Source organism: Passer domesticus, chromosome 7 (genome assembly GCF_036417665.1).
Source record: "Passer domesticus isolate bPasDom1 chromosome 7, bPasDom1.hap1, whole genome shotgun sequence".
Taxonomy (NCBI): Eukaryota; Metazoa; Chordata; class Aves; order Passeriformes; family Passeridae; genus Passer; species Passer domesticus.
The window spans coordinates 43,565,231-43,578,409 of record NC_087480.1 but is presented as its reverse complement, the minus strand read 5'-3'; the positions used below and the strand labels follow the sequence as shown (position 1 = coordinate 43,578,409).

At 37.9% G+C, this 13,179-nt stretch overlaps 1 long non-coding RNA gene across 10 annotated transcripts in view; it reads left to right on the top strand.

The window, feature by feature from the left end:
• Positions 1–13,179, top strand: part of LOC135304996 (uncharacterized) — a 118,729-nt gene that overhangs the window by 47,835 nt on the left and 57,715 nt on the right. The window contains exon 3 of one of the 10 annotated variants that reach the window (XR_010366271.1): positions 11,126–11,144. The exons of 8 other annotated variants lie outside the window; for them this stretch is intronic. This is a non-coding gene — a long non-coding RNA (uncharacterized LOC135304996). Of the gene's footprint in view, positions 1–9,871; positions 10,066–11,125; positions 11,145–13,179 lie in introns of those variants that run through there. One more of the 10 variants, XR_010366256.1, reaches the window with a different exon arrangement.

Sequence of the window (13,179 nt, the reverse complement as noted above, 5' to 3'; positions counted from 1 at the left end):
GTGACTAAAGTCACAAGAATGATTCGCAATGAATAATTCAGTTGAAGCTGAACAAACATTTAAAAGTTCGGTTTCCTTCATGTTTCATAAATTTCACATCCTATCATTTATTTGCCAAAAGTTATTCTCTTCTAATTAGTTTTCTAGAAATCTGAAGTCTTATCAATTTCACAAACTTAAAAGAATAAGTCCTTTTCACAGTCCTTGTTTTTCTTTGAAGTTGGCTCTGTTTTCATAAGCATGAAAACATAATTTAATTTGTCCTAATGAGGAGAAAAGCTATTTGCACATCAGCAGAAGGAATCTCTGAATACATTAAATGGTAAACTCTAGAAATTCTGATATCTAGGTGTCTTATTAAACTTATTTTTCTGTCTTTTGATATCTTGTTTTGTTGAATAGCAATACTTTGTCTTAGCTTTTTTTTTTTTTGCAGGAAGAGGAGATTACACTTGGATTGGTGTTAAAGTGATAAATTCCTTTTTATTTTTATTGCTGGTCATTAATTATTTGATGATAACTAGAGACACTTGTGTTTCATGGGGAACACAATGTATTCTGGTTTTCTGTCTGGTTTTTGTAGGGGACATTAGTTCATTTGTATTTTTAATTGTTTTCAAAGTAGTTCTTGATCTGCAGACAAGGATGAAGTGTTCTTAGACTTCCTAAAAATATATTTGATATCAGCAACATGTGTGGAATGGGAGTTTGTCTCATAAAAGGCAGGATTTTGGTGCAAATTCTTTCAGGGCATGTTCAAAATTGACTTTTAAAAATATGTTGCCATAGTTTATTTCTTACTCATTGTCATTGTTGCTTCTGCCCCTTTTCCATTTACTCACAGAGAGTAGGAACATGGAAGTAGGGGGTGAGAATTCCAGGCTGCCTGGGGAGTTGTTTGATGTAAGCTTCAAATTAGGCTGTTGACATCTGAACAGCTTTAGATTAAAAGATATGAGTTTAAGTATGATACTAGCTTATCAGCAGAAAGAGATTGAACTTCTTTCTGTCAGAGATTTTTAACAAGATTGTAATGATAAAATGGAGAAGACAATGAGGTTATTGTATCACAAAGCATAGAAGCTTGAGGCAGTTTTAAAAAACTTGTTGCTGTAATTAGTTTAACCATAGATGTCATAAAGCCCTGTTGTGTATGTGCTGTATGACAGATTGTAAAAATCAAATTGTAGAGATGGTAGCCTAACAACTATTACCTTCAACTTCTTCCCCCTAATATCCAATTTCAATTAGCATGAATTAAGCAGCTACTGCCCTAACTTGCAGAATTATATTATTTCTTTGGTTTCTTTTCCATGGACACAAAACTGCTTAAACTATTCTCTCCAAGCTGACAACTGCAGCAGTGGCAAGAAAGGCTGCTCAGGCTGTGCCTCTGTAGCATTTGTCAGGTGCCTCTCCAGGAAAAACCAAGGTGCAGAAAGGCATCTGTTCTGAGGAGCCAAGAGCAGCAAAGGCAAATTAATTACCTGTAATCACCTGTTAGAAGACAAGAGAATGGTGTAGCATTTTTTAGTCAACAAAAATATCTAACTTGCCTTCTGCCTCCAAACTTTTGAAAGTTTGAAAATATAAATTTCTGCTGCTCTTCCCCACTGTAATTTTCAGTTGAATTTTGTGGGATTTTTGGAACAGGACACTTGAGCTGATGGGAAGATGAATCAGCTGAGGAAATATTGGTGTAAGGAATAGCTAAAATTTCATAGCAATATCTTTCCCTAGTGTCTTTCACTTAGTATTAGGTCTATTTCTCTTGTATAATCATGTAGAAATAAGAAACTTGTAGCAATTGAGCAGCTTCTAATTTGATGACTAAAAGATGGGCTCCAGCTAGAGCTGGCCTCATCTTCTAATTAGTCCGGTTATGATGAGTCACTGCTACTCAGATAAATCAATACAAAGAATATTGTTATACAGGGTTAAGAAACAATTTTCTTCAGAGTGTGTCCCCTGTAATTTCTACAGATTTCTCTGCATAATTTTCAGGGCTGTGTGTTGTGAGTTCTGATGTTTTCTAATTGCATATCAATAAAGTTTGTCAGTTTAACCAAAGATCTAAAATAACATCTTTTAGAACCAATTCCAGTTGAACTCACTGAACATTAAAACCTACTCATGAAAGGAATTCAAGTTTTTCCACAAGACAGAGTCTGATTGGAAAAGTCAATGATGGTATCAGGAAGGTCTCTCTTAGCTGCAGCAGATTTTGGATCAGGCATTTTGCTTGCAGGCATTTTAATGAAGACTTTTTTTTCTGTCCCTTGCCAGTGGGTAGGGGATGCTTGAGCCACACCACATCTTCAGAAGTCATTGATACACGCCTGGTAACACAAATTTTAATTTCGCCAGATACCATGAAATCTTTAAACCACTTCCAGTTTACAAAGCTTTGCTTTTGGAGGCAATAGAGGCTACTGGGTAGACCAGAATGGTTTGAGAATATTGAAGTAAAAACCTGTGACGTCTGTATTGCCTGAGGGCTTGGGAAAAAAACAGATAAGGATATCTTGGACCAGCAAACTCCGATAAGGTGAAGTAAATTCCTTGATCCTCGGGGAAGATAATCAGTCAATCTCTAATCCCCCAAAGGAAGTCTTCTTATTAATAATGCTATATCATACACTAGTTTGTCCCATGTCTAGTGTGACTAGCTGATTACTAAAATTCTCCGTTTTTCTCTGGCTGTTGCCTTCCTCAGTAAACAAATCACCAGGTTCGATTTGCTCCCATTTGCACTTCATTGGCCCTTGGCAGCAAACATGCTGTAAAAACGAGCTGCCTCAGGCTCTTTTTAATTTCCAAAGGGGGAAGGAGCAAATGTGTACACAATTTCTTTAATTTTTTAATATTGTTTTCCATGAAACATAGTATTTAATATTGAGTGTGAAACCATTTTTTCAGTAAGCTAATGTCAAGGTTACAATAATACATGTTTTGTAGACAGGAAGGCATAGAGAAATCCATCAGTGCTTCAAATCCATTTCTGTTATGGTCCAAATTGCCTTCCAAAAGTGCAAGGTAATTAAAAGACTAAAACAAGGCTAAGAAGTAAATGGCTTTACTTGCATGCAGTATTTAATTTGGATGAAAGTTAACTCAAAGCAAGTTAAACAGTGAACAAACTCTGCTGAAATGTATTTGGTTTCTTCCCTTCATTTTAGGGGGCACAAATACATCAAGATGCATTAATACCTTTCCAATAGGGAATTATATTGTGGGCTTTTTGTATATCTGCTACAATATATTAATTCTTTAAATATTTTCAGCTCATTTTCTTTACTTATCAGGTTGGGTTGGATAATTACTAAGTAATGTGTGTTAAGAAAACAAATTTTTTAAGAAGGTCTTAGAATTTTGGCCAAGAATAACCATGAGCTGATAGTTTGCTAGAGCAGTTATTTTATCTGCTAAACAAAACAAAGAACCCCCAATTGTTTCAAGATTACTTAAAAAAATTGAAAAAATTCCCCCTCCACAAGCTTAATGTTTTGAGTTATTGCATATATTAAAGAAAAGTTCTATAAGTAAGAATTAGAGAACAAACTTTCAGGGTCTTTAATACTGGAGTAATGTGAGTTGAGAGAATAGGAAAACATCCTTGAATTTAACTTTTTGAAGTGGAAGAGCATTCAAAGCCAAAAAGCCTGAGAAGGCTGGTAACATGCTGCAAGTACAACCCAAGTCAGTCAAAAAGAAAAAAGTGTGCTTTGCTGGGGAGGCAAATTGACTGAAGTAGTCTGTGAACATCTGTCAGTATTTGGCTCAGTCTCTTCTTGCGGGTCCTTCATCACACTAGACCTTCTTCTCAGGCTGTTGTGTGGTGTTTGTGGTTGGTTTTTTTCCCCCCCTTTCTGTAGAACTTATGGTCAGTTGAAGACAAAAAAAGGAAATAAGCAGGAAGCAATATTATCAGTCTGATGTATTCTCTGTGAAGTGATCTCTTTTGGCACCTGTCTGTACTTATTTTCTGTTTGATATTTGATCTCTATCTTATGTAAAGACTAAATTAACAAAAAAACCCCAAACCTCAATTATATAGTATGATGTTTTAAACTCAGTACCTTTGTTATGTTTAAAATATCTTTATTTTGGAGCTGGTTTTATTTATGTGTGAGCTAGCTGGAAGACTCATTAAACAAAATCTATTCAGATCTAGCTATTGTCCTTGACTTTCCTTCTGAACACAGCAGAAATATTTGTGCCAAGGGCACAAAAGAGAGAAGGGTTATCCCAAAATAAATGCAACATGAGGGGCAGGGACCTCAAAGGGCCAGCCCTCCCTGTGAGCTGCCTGGGTTCCTGTAGGGATAGGACTTGTCCTCTGGCCCCTAAGGCAGGTGTCCTGATGAGGGTGCACGGGGCTTTCTGGCTCCCTATCCTTGAGACTACCTCTGCTCTCCTGACTAGGCTCTCAGGCCAAAACCAGGGAAATCCTTGCTTTGATGTTATTCATAAAAGATACAAAATGCTATCTTTTAGCAAATTGCCCAATGGTGGAGAGGAATGCCTTAGTGACTCAACCAGGTCAAATTTATCTATCAACTGAGTTTTAAAAGCACTATCAGTACAGAAATGTAAGAGGCAATTCTGAGTATTGATAGGTGAGAAACACTGTGCTTTTCCATTCTTGATTTCATTAAATCACAGAATGGAAGATAGGGGTTCTCTGGGTTAATTATGCAAGAGGTAGAATGGAAATTAAAAACAATCTCTTTGGGGCCTATTAAAGAAAGAGGGCAGGGAATACCAGAGGCTAATGAGATTGCTGTAGTGTTGGGAAAGGAGCAGAGGATAGCTCTGATAGGAACTGGCAATATGAGAGCAGAAACAGTTCTTGAATATTTAAAGGCTGCCGTGTTCACTCTGGGGAAAATACTCACGAAGCTAATGGAAACAGTAATTCATTAATATTTTATTTAAGACATTTATGCAAGTCATGCGTTTTTAAGTATTTCCTGGCTACTTCTATGAGATGGGAATATAATGAGGCAGAAGAATTGAGGAGCAACAACATATCTGAAGCAAGTTTGCTAACTGAGTTTGATCCAGATTTGCCACTTCAAGCAATATCAAGTGAACAGGTTCTTGATGTAGGTTACTGCTTGTTGCAGCATGGAAAATCCCTGCAGCTCATACCCAAATGATCCTACTGTTCAGAGAAGGGAAGAACTGAGAGAATCTTGTCATACAAGGTGCTTCTGAGGTGCGTTTTGACTGCAGTTAACACTTCAGGAGCCTTTGGAGAAGATTGTTCTTAGTTGTCAATAATAAGAAAGGGCAAACCCACCTACAGCAAAACGAGTTGTTGGAGTGCTCTGTGCTTTGCAGTTTCCTGCATGTGAGACCCCAGTAAGGTTAATATTAAGGAATGAGTGAACAGGAGACATGAAGTAGAAAGAGGAGCTGTGCACGTTTCCCCTGTTCTGCTTGTCTCTTCTGCTTTAGAGCAAACTGTCATCATAATGGCATGGTACATGCACAGCCTTATGTTAACAGCTTTCTGGAGATGATCTCCTATTCCCTTTGGGCAGCCTGCATGCCAGCATTTGACATATGCACAAAGAAAGGAACTGAGAAAGGGAGAGTGGGTAGCTCTGTGATCAGCAAGTAGCTGAGAAACTACAAGACAGCAGACTATTTCATACAGCTTACTGATAACTTGATATCTCTGCACCCTTTTCATTGAAAAGATAACCTGTTATACATCAAATCCTTTAAAAATGATTTACTATTAAATAGAAGGAATTGACTGAAAAAATCCCAAACCCCAACCAACCAGACAAAACTCCCAAAATCTCACCCAAACCCCCAAAATCCAATGTAACTCAGAATAGAGTGCAAAAATAACTGTAAGAGTTTGGAGTGTAGTAGCACCTGTAGATTAGAATTACAAATGTAGTAAAAGCACTGTCCTGATAGAGTTTTAGCAGTCAGACTCTCCTCTGGCAGCTCATAAGAAAAGGCAATAATGCATAAGTGAAGCTGTGTAATTGCAGTTGCTATGGGAACAAGCCTTGGGTTTGGAAGTTCCCCGAGTTCTGTGGATTGAAATTTCTGTCTCAGCAGTGTATCAATATACTATTTTGAATAACATCTCTTTAAATTATGTCCCTGAAGGTGTTAGAATTGTCATGGACATTATTCAACATAATGTCCTCTGCTATAATTCTTATTAGCACACAGTTGTATGCATTATCTGTCGATCTACCTGGAGGCAAAAAAAATCCATGGACACTTTTATATGAAATTTTGTTTATTGTTTTAAATTTCTTCTTGTAAAATTGATTTTTAATTAGTTTTTATAATGAGTGTTAAATTCTAAGAATTGACTGACTTGGTACTTCTTGCAGAGCAGCTTAAGCTGTTATTTTGAAGACTTCAGGGAAAATGAACCATTTTCTCCATGTAAAGCAACTAAGAAATATGTTTTAAAAACAATTCAGAGGAAATTTTTTCAAGTGGTTCCTGAAAGTAAGGAGTATTTCAGAACTTTTAGGTTCTGAGCTTTTCATTAAGGATTGAAGGTCAGATTCTTAAAGTAGCGCCTCTTTCCTAAATTCTGTTTACCCACAACTTTGGACAAAATTTCCATATTAAATCTGGCTACTTCTTAATGGTTATCATATGGAAAAAGAAATGCCATCATGTGGGAATTTCCATCAGAATTTTTGGAGACCGATTTTAAAAAGAGCCTTTTTGAAGAGACACTTGTGATTTTTGTTCTCTATGCCAAATCACTTCCTTAGAGGCTTGATTTGATCCTTGATGAGGCATCAGTTGGTGTTGTTGACAGAAACACTGCGTGCATTGAAATATGAGAGCTTGCTGGGTGAGCCCTTCACCCAGGAGCAGCAAATTTCATTAGCTGTGGTTCCACTCTGCATTAATGTAGGCTGGCAGCTTGTCCTGTGTTACTGCATAAACAAGGTGACCTTCCAAAACCTTTCCTAATTTATTTGAGACAGAAATCATGTAAATATGGTCCATTAGAAGTAATTATGTGTGTGCTTTCTCCATTGCTTTGCATCTTGGGAAGCTGTATATAACACGAGGTAATGGCATAATGCAGATAAAAATGAGGAAGTTATGGAGTGCTTGAGCATCTTGCTGTCTCTGATTGCCATGCTGTCTTCCCCAAGGCAACTGCGTTATTTCTTCATTGTTATTGCAAAAGGAAGCTAGAAATACCAGAGAATAATCACCAGGAGAAATAAAAGTCAAAGAGCATGCAGGAGATAATGCAATCCTGCACAGTGGGGGGAGGGAGGATGTGATGGCAGCAACAGATGGCATTTCTTGGTGTACAGCAGGCCACTGAGCTGAGCTCCTGACATTGTTCTGAAGGCAAAGACAGCCACTGGGCTTTCCTCTTCCTTCCTAAGGAAAACCTGGGCTGAAGGTGGACAGTAGTCTGTATTTTGCCACTGAAGATAACCAGCAGGGGTTTTGTGATATCTAGTGCTTAGAAATTCAGTAAACTGCCAAAACAATGGTAATAACTTTGATAACTTTGAAGGCCTTAATTTGCCAGAAGAAAATACACCTGGACAGTTACATCCAGTAGTAGCAGCTGCAGCACAGCCTTCCCTCAGCAGTTGGGCTTCTTATAAAAGTATGATGTCAGAACACAATACAATAAACTGTATTTTTTTAATGGCAAAAAAGCCCAGCCAAAATTATTTTCATAATTTCCTATCAAGAACTTATTGCCCAGATGAAGTAACAGGTATGTGGGGATATAAATTGTACAAATACATAAATTTCATTACAGTAATATGAGGAATAAGATACTGCTCAGCACGTGTAAGAGAAGCAGAACCTGGTCCAGAATGAATATTCAGAAGCCTTTAGCTTGAGTTTTCTGGTTGCTGGGACAGACTAGTCTCAGGATTCTGCCTGCTGCTTTGTGCTTGGTATTTTCATTTACAATTAGGCATCTAAGATGTGACAAGCAACACTTGGAAATATTTTACAAAAAGTGCTGTTTGGACACTTCAAAAATTGCATTTTGCAAAGAAAACCAATTTTCTGTAAAAGTACTCAAGCCTGGCGTGTTTATTTATGAACTCCAGCTTTTTCTCCGTTCACCATGACTAGAAATACTGCAATTCTCTGGTAGGCATGATGAAAGGAGCTGGCCTGAGAGTGGAAAAGGGTATTTCCCACCTGAGTTAAGAAAGAACAATAGGTCTAATAGTGCTCACATTTCATCCCTCTTGGAGGCTTTACCCCCGTGATCTTCCTTGAGGCTGTACTGTGCCATATGAGAAAGATGAAGCTCCCAAATCCCTCTTCAAGACTTGAAATCTAATCCCTGCTCAGCCCAGGCAGAGGCTGGGCTCTATTCATTACTCAGTCACTACTTTTGTATTGGCAGACCAGGGTAACTTAGCATAGGCTACAGTCTTCTTAAAATATTATCCATTCCTCTACAAAGGATTTCCAAGAGAAACCCTAATTTCTGGAGTTGCTATAAAACATGGTGAAAGTGGTCCAAACGTGTATAACCAATTGCTAGTGGTAATCTCTGTGCAGGTGCTTTTCCACCTTGGAATATTTTTTAAACATTTCTTCTGGCTTATTGCAGTATCTCTTCAAGGGACTGGAACAAACTGGGCGATTGCACATAATCACAAATCCCAGTTGGGGTTTTCATAAAGAAATTGCAGCAGCTGGGTCTGGGGTTAAGTGGTGCCTTTTCACTGTGATCTGCCGTTTTTAGGCAACAGTGTTCTGTAAATCAGTGTAAGAAAGCACTTGTCATATAGCCCTTTATCATGCTGTTTTTCAAAACCAGATCTGCATGTCCAGGACTGCAAAATTATACCCATTTATTGTGTTAAAAATGAGAGTCTAGCAGCTGGTCTAATTGGGCAGGTAAGGCTGCCTACTGGTAAAATAAATCCCTATGCAGAACAAAGGTAGGCTAGCTGTCTCCACTATTCTTCCTTCTCGGAGCATACTGGATTGCAGCAGCCTTTGGCAGGCATAATTTCCCTGGCTTTTGCAGAAAAGGTGGAATTTAGAATAGCTTTGAAGCTCTTCTAATTTACATCAGAGAATTAGTATGTTTAGTATGCCTCTGCAAGGCTTTTGGTTAGGTCAAAAAAAATCCTCTTTTCCTAACCTATGGGCAAAACATTTTTAAAAATAGAATAATTTGAATCTTTTTGGCTTGATCATAGTAAATCTATTCCAGAAGTTGTAACATTCCTTAGCAAAAACAAAAAGAGTCACCCTCAAACAATGGTCTTTCACTTCTGTTTTTCCAACCAAAATACTTCAAAGCATGAATGGAGTATGTTGGAGAGTTGGAAAATGGATCTATTACCATGATCACCCTTACTGTAGGAGACAGATGGGACCAACCCAGTTTTTGTGTTTTCAGTTCAGGTTTCTGTGCTTGTACCTTTAAACATATCAGAGAGGTGATGAAACTCTGGCTGACCTTCATTCTGCAGATTGTGTGCACGCTTGCAAGCATCACAGGGAGTGAGACTGTCCCCAGAATTGTTTTACTTTGCTGTGCAAATGGCAGTTCATTTTTGCTTTCTGATGGTGTTTATGACATCAAGGAAAGACTTTGGTTTTCAGAATTTTTACCTGGTGGGTTTTCAGAATGTCTTTGAATGAACTCAGCATATCAGAATTTCTTTTACTTTGGGCATCCATATTGGAGTAGATGGGGTTGCTAAGGATTTTCTAACCTATAAAACATCTTAGACCTTAGATGTATTTGTGGTAAAGTATGGCTTTAGTTGTGCCTGTGACTTCAGCAGGTGAGATATTTGAAGATTTAGTAACAGAGGAGAGCTGTCCAAGTCATGGTTATAGCCCTATTAATTTTGGAGAGATTATGCCATAAAGCACATGGACTGCTGGGTGATTTTGTGTTTCAGCAAAGAGAAGTAGTGAAAGAAGAAAAAGCCAATGGACAGCATATCTGATCATATCTGCCATCTCTATTTTAATCTGTTTATAAAACACTGTAGCTGGAAACATCTACAGAATTTTAATGCCAAATGGTTTCTTTTTGCCAGCATCATATTTTTAGCACATTTTAAAATTTTGTAATCTTTGTATCATTATGAAGAATGTTAAACACTACATTAGAAACCCATTTTTTACATGTTTCTGTTGTTGTGTGAAAGTGTTTTTCAGCTTCTATTTGCTTGTAAACAAGTATTTTTATCAATATTAGGCTGCTGTTAGTCATGTTGAGTTGCCCCTGCCTTTCCATCCATTTCTGTGCCTGCAGTATTCATGGAAAATTAACTATTGAACAAGCAATTAGTCTTGGGTGTCTTCATTCCCTCCACTTGTGCAGGGCATCCAGAGAAAGAAAAAGCTGCAGAGCTTGGAAAAACTTGTGTGTTGAAGAGGTGAGATATACTCTCATCTTCCTCTGTCTAGAATGAGACTTTGGGCTGACCAGTCTCTCTCAGGCAGCTTTTAATAATGGAAACAATAATGGTATAATAAAAACAATACTCACAGTATGTTATGCTGAAGAACTGAATCAACTTTTCTTTGGGATGTGCTATAACAAGGTCTAATGTACCATCTACTTTTATAATATTTTTACACCATTTAATAAGTAAAGTCATGAACATTATTTGATCAGCTATTCAAATTGTGTTATAAAGGACCGTAAGAAATCTGGGGGCATATTGTAGAGCACTTAAACTTGTACTTTAGTGCCATTTTGCAACATTTGCTTGAGAAGCATTGGTGACAGCCAAATGCTGCTGAATTAAGGGCAGCTGCAGCAGCCAGGGTCTGGAGAACACACAGAACCTGACTCTTACACCTGCTCATATCTCTAGCTGCTATGCTGGGAGGATCCTGAAAGTCTAAGGAGCCCCTGTCCCTAGTGCAGATCTGTAACTGCTTTTAGCAAATGTGTAGATATGGTGTTGTCTACTGAGTGCAGAATTAGGAGTTTCTCATCCTTCTTATTCTCAGTTTGTCTGAGATTTGCCTTTGTAAAAATTCCATAGCAATCTACTCGTTTCCTTTCCTGGCTTGTGCATTTAAGGTGAACTGGAATAAACTCTGTAGACTGCAGTGGAAGTTTTATGTTTTCTTCATACTTTCCTCCTTTCAGTTTGTCCAAAATTAAAATAGAGAGGAGCCAGACAGCAGCATTGTGCCCTCCCACCAGTTACCTGCCAATTCTCATCCTGCCTGCAAGGGAGTATGTAAATGGGAGCCCAGATGACTCTAAGGCTTCTCATCCTGGCCCAGCTCCTGCCCAGCCCCTGCTCACAGATGGTATGCACACAGGTCTGGTACAGCTCTCCTGTCAGGCCACTTCATTGCAGAGGGAGCCATTGTTACCTTAGAAACAAAGGAGGCATTGTTACCTTAAAAACAAATAACCTTTCTCTGTTATGGAGACCTCTTTGACCCTGGAGATAACTATGCAGAATAGTGTGCCAGTATAATACTAACTCAGAAAATATATTCCTAAAACAGCAAACACAGCTCTGATGTCTTGGACTTTGTGTTGCTTCTACAGTTCTGAAGTTCTTACAACATCCTCCAATTTTTGGACTCAAAATTTTTTGGATGTGTAATACAACCTGACTGGTACTTCAGTTTATTTGTGATATAATTTATTATTTATTTAAATGTTATTTTAAAGTTCTAGGATTGGGATTGAAAGTTAGAGGTGTCTTTTCATGGTATGAAATTATTGCTTCCCTAATTATTTCAGGAGGAAGAGCAAGGGTATTTTCTGGCTCATCGATTCTGTGCTTGCATTATATTCAGTACTACTTTCCACAGCTAAGATATCAAATATATTTTAATTAAACACCTCATAAGAAATAAATGAATTGTGTACTTGTTACTAGAACTGATTCATAGTCTGGATTCAATTGAAGAACAAAGTTGTCATCATGTAGAGAGACACCCAAAAGCAGTGGAAAACAAATCCATTGGTGTCAAGTATGTGTGTGTTGCTATAACATCATTGCAGCACTAATTATTTCTAACACACAGTAATGAAATTGCACCTCAGTAAGGAGATGGTCTACAGACTATATATAGAAACTGGGTAAATAATATATAACTATAGAAATTCAAACAACTTTGAATCATAAGGATCTTAAATCGAAGAGGTTGGCCCCATGTGTCTGCAGTTTATTGATTAAAGAAGCAGGCAATCTACACTGAAGACCTAATGAAATGCTTAGTATAGTAAACAATTTTTATTGCCTGAATTCAAGGGAATGGTTAGAATATTTTAGCAACATGCATTAAAACCTTATTTTTTCAGAAAAATATCTCTTCTAAATGAAAAAGTTTGGCCCTGTCCTTGCCAGAATATAGAAACAAATGTAATCAGTGTACAGCATACTATATTGTAATTAATGAGAAGTGATGCTTCCTGAAAAAATATTGAAGATGCAGTGTTTAGGTTCTCAAAATTAAGAAGCCTGTCCAGTAAAACTCTGTAAACTCAGATAATTTCCGACAGGCAGAGTCTAAGCTTTGCAAAAGAGTGGAAGTACTAATGAGCATTGTCCTATTTTACAGACAAAGAGTAGTGGCAGAGGGAACAAAATCCCCACAAGAATTTTAATATTGAACTTTCAATTAAAACCACTTGTTTTCTGGGAGCCTTTGTTATATAGAAGCAGACAGAAGCATATGTTAATCTGAAATTTGATTAAGCCTAGTTCTCAGCAGTAATTGTCAAGATATCCAGAAGATCTAAATGTGAAACTAGGAGGTGTTTGGTATGCTTTTAGAACATCTGCAAGCATCATTCTCTTGCGCTTGTTTAGCATTTGAATGTGCTCTTTGTAATCCCTGTACATGACACAGAATCAGCACTTGCTCACCAGTACAGAGCAGCATAACCTGAAGGTGGTGTAAGAACATCATAACTGGGGTGGAGGGCAAGATTGGAACTGCAACCCCAGTGTTGCAGAGGCTTGTAGGAGTGCCTGAACTCTGGCATCTGCACTTGCTCTGAATAGGCTCCCAGGGGCACTCCTGGATCTTTTCTCCATTCACCCCCTTCAGATCTGGCCACTGCCTCAGCAGCTGCCACAGCGCTGTGCCCTTAGGAACTTTTAGGAGGAAAGGATGGGTCAGAATCCACCTCTGCCTTGATTGTATCAATGTGTCTGCTTTCTGAATAGCAACAGG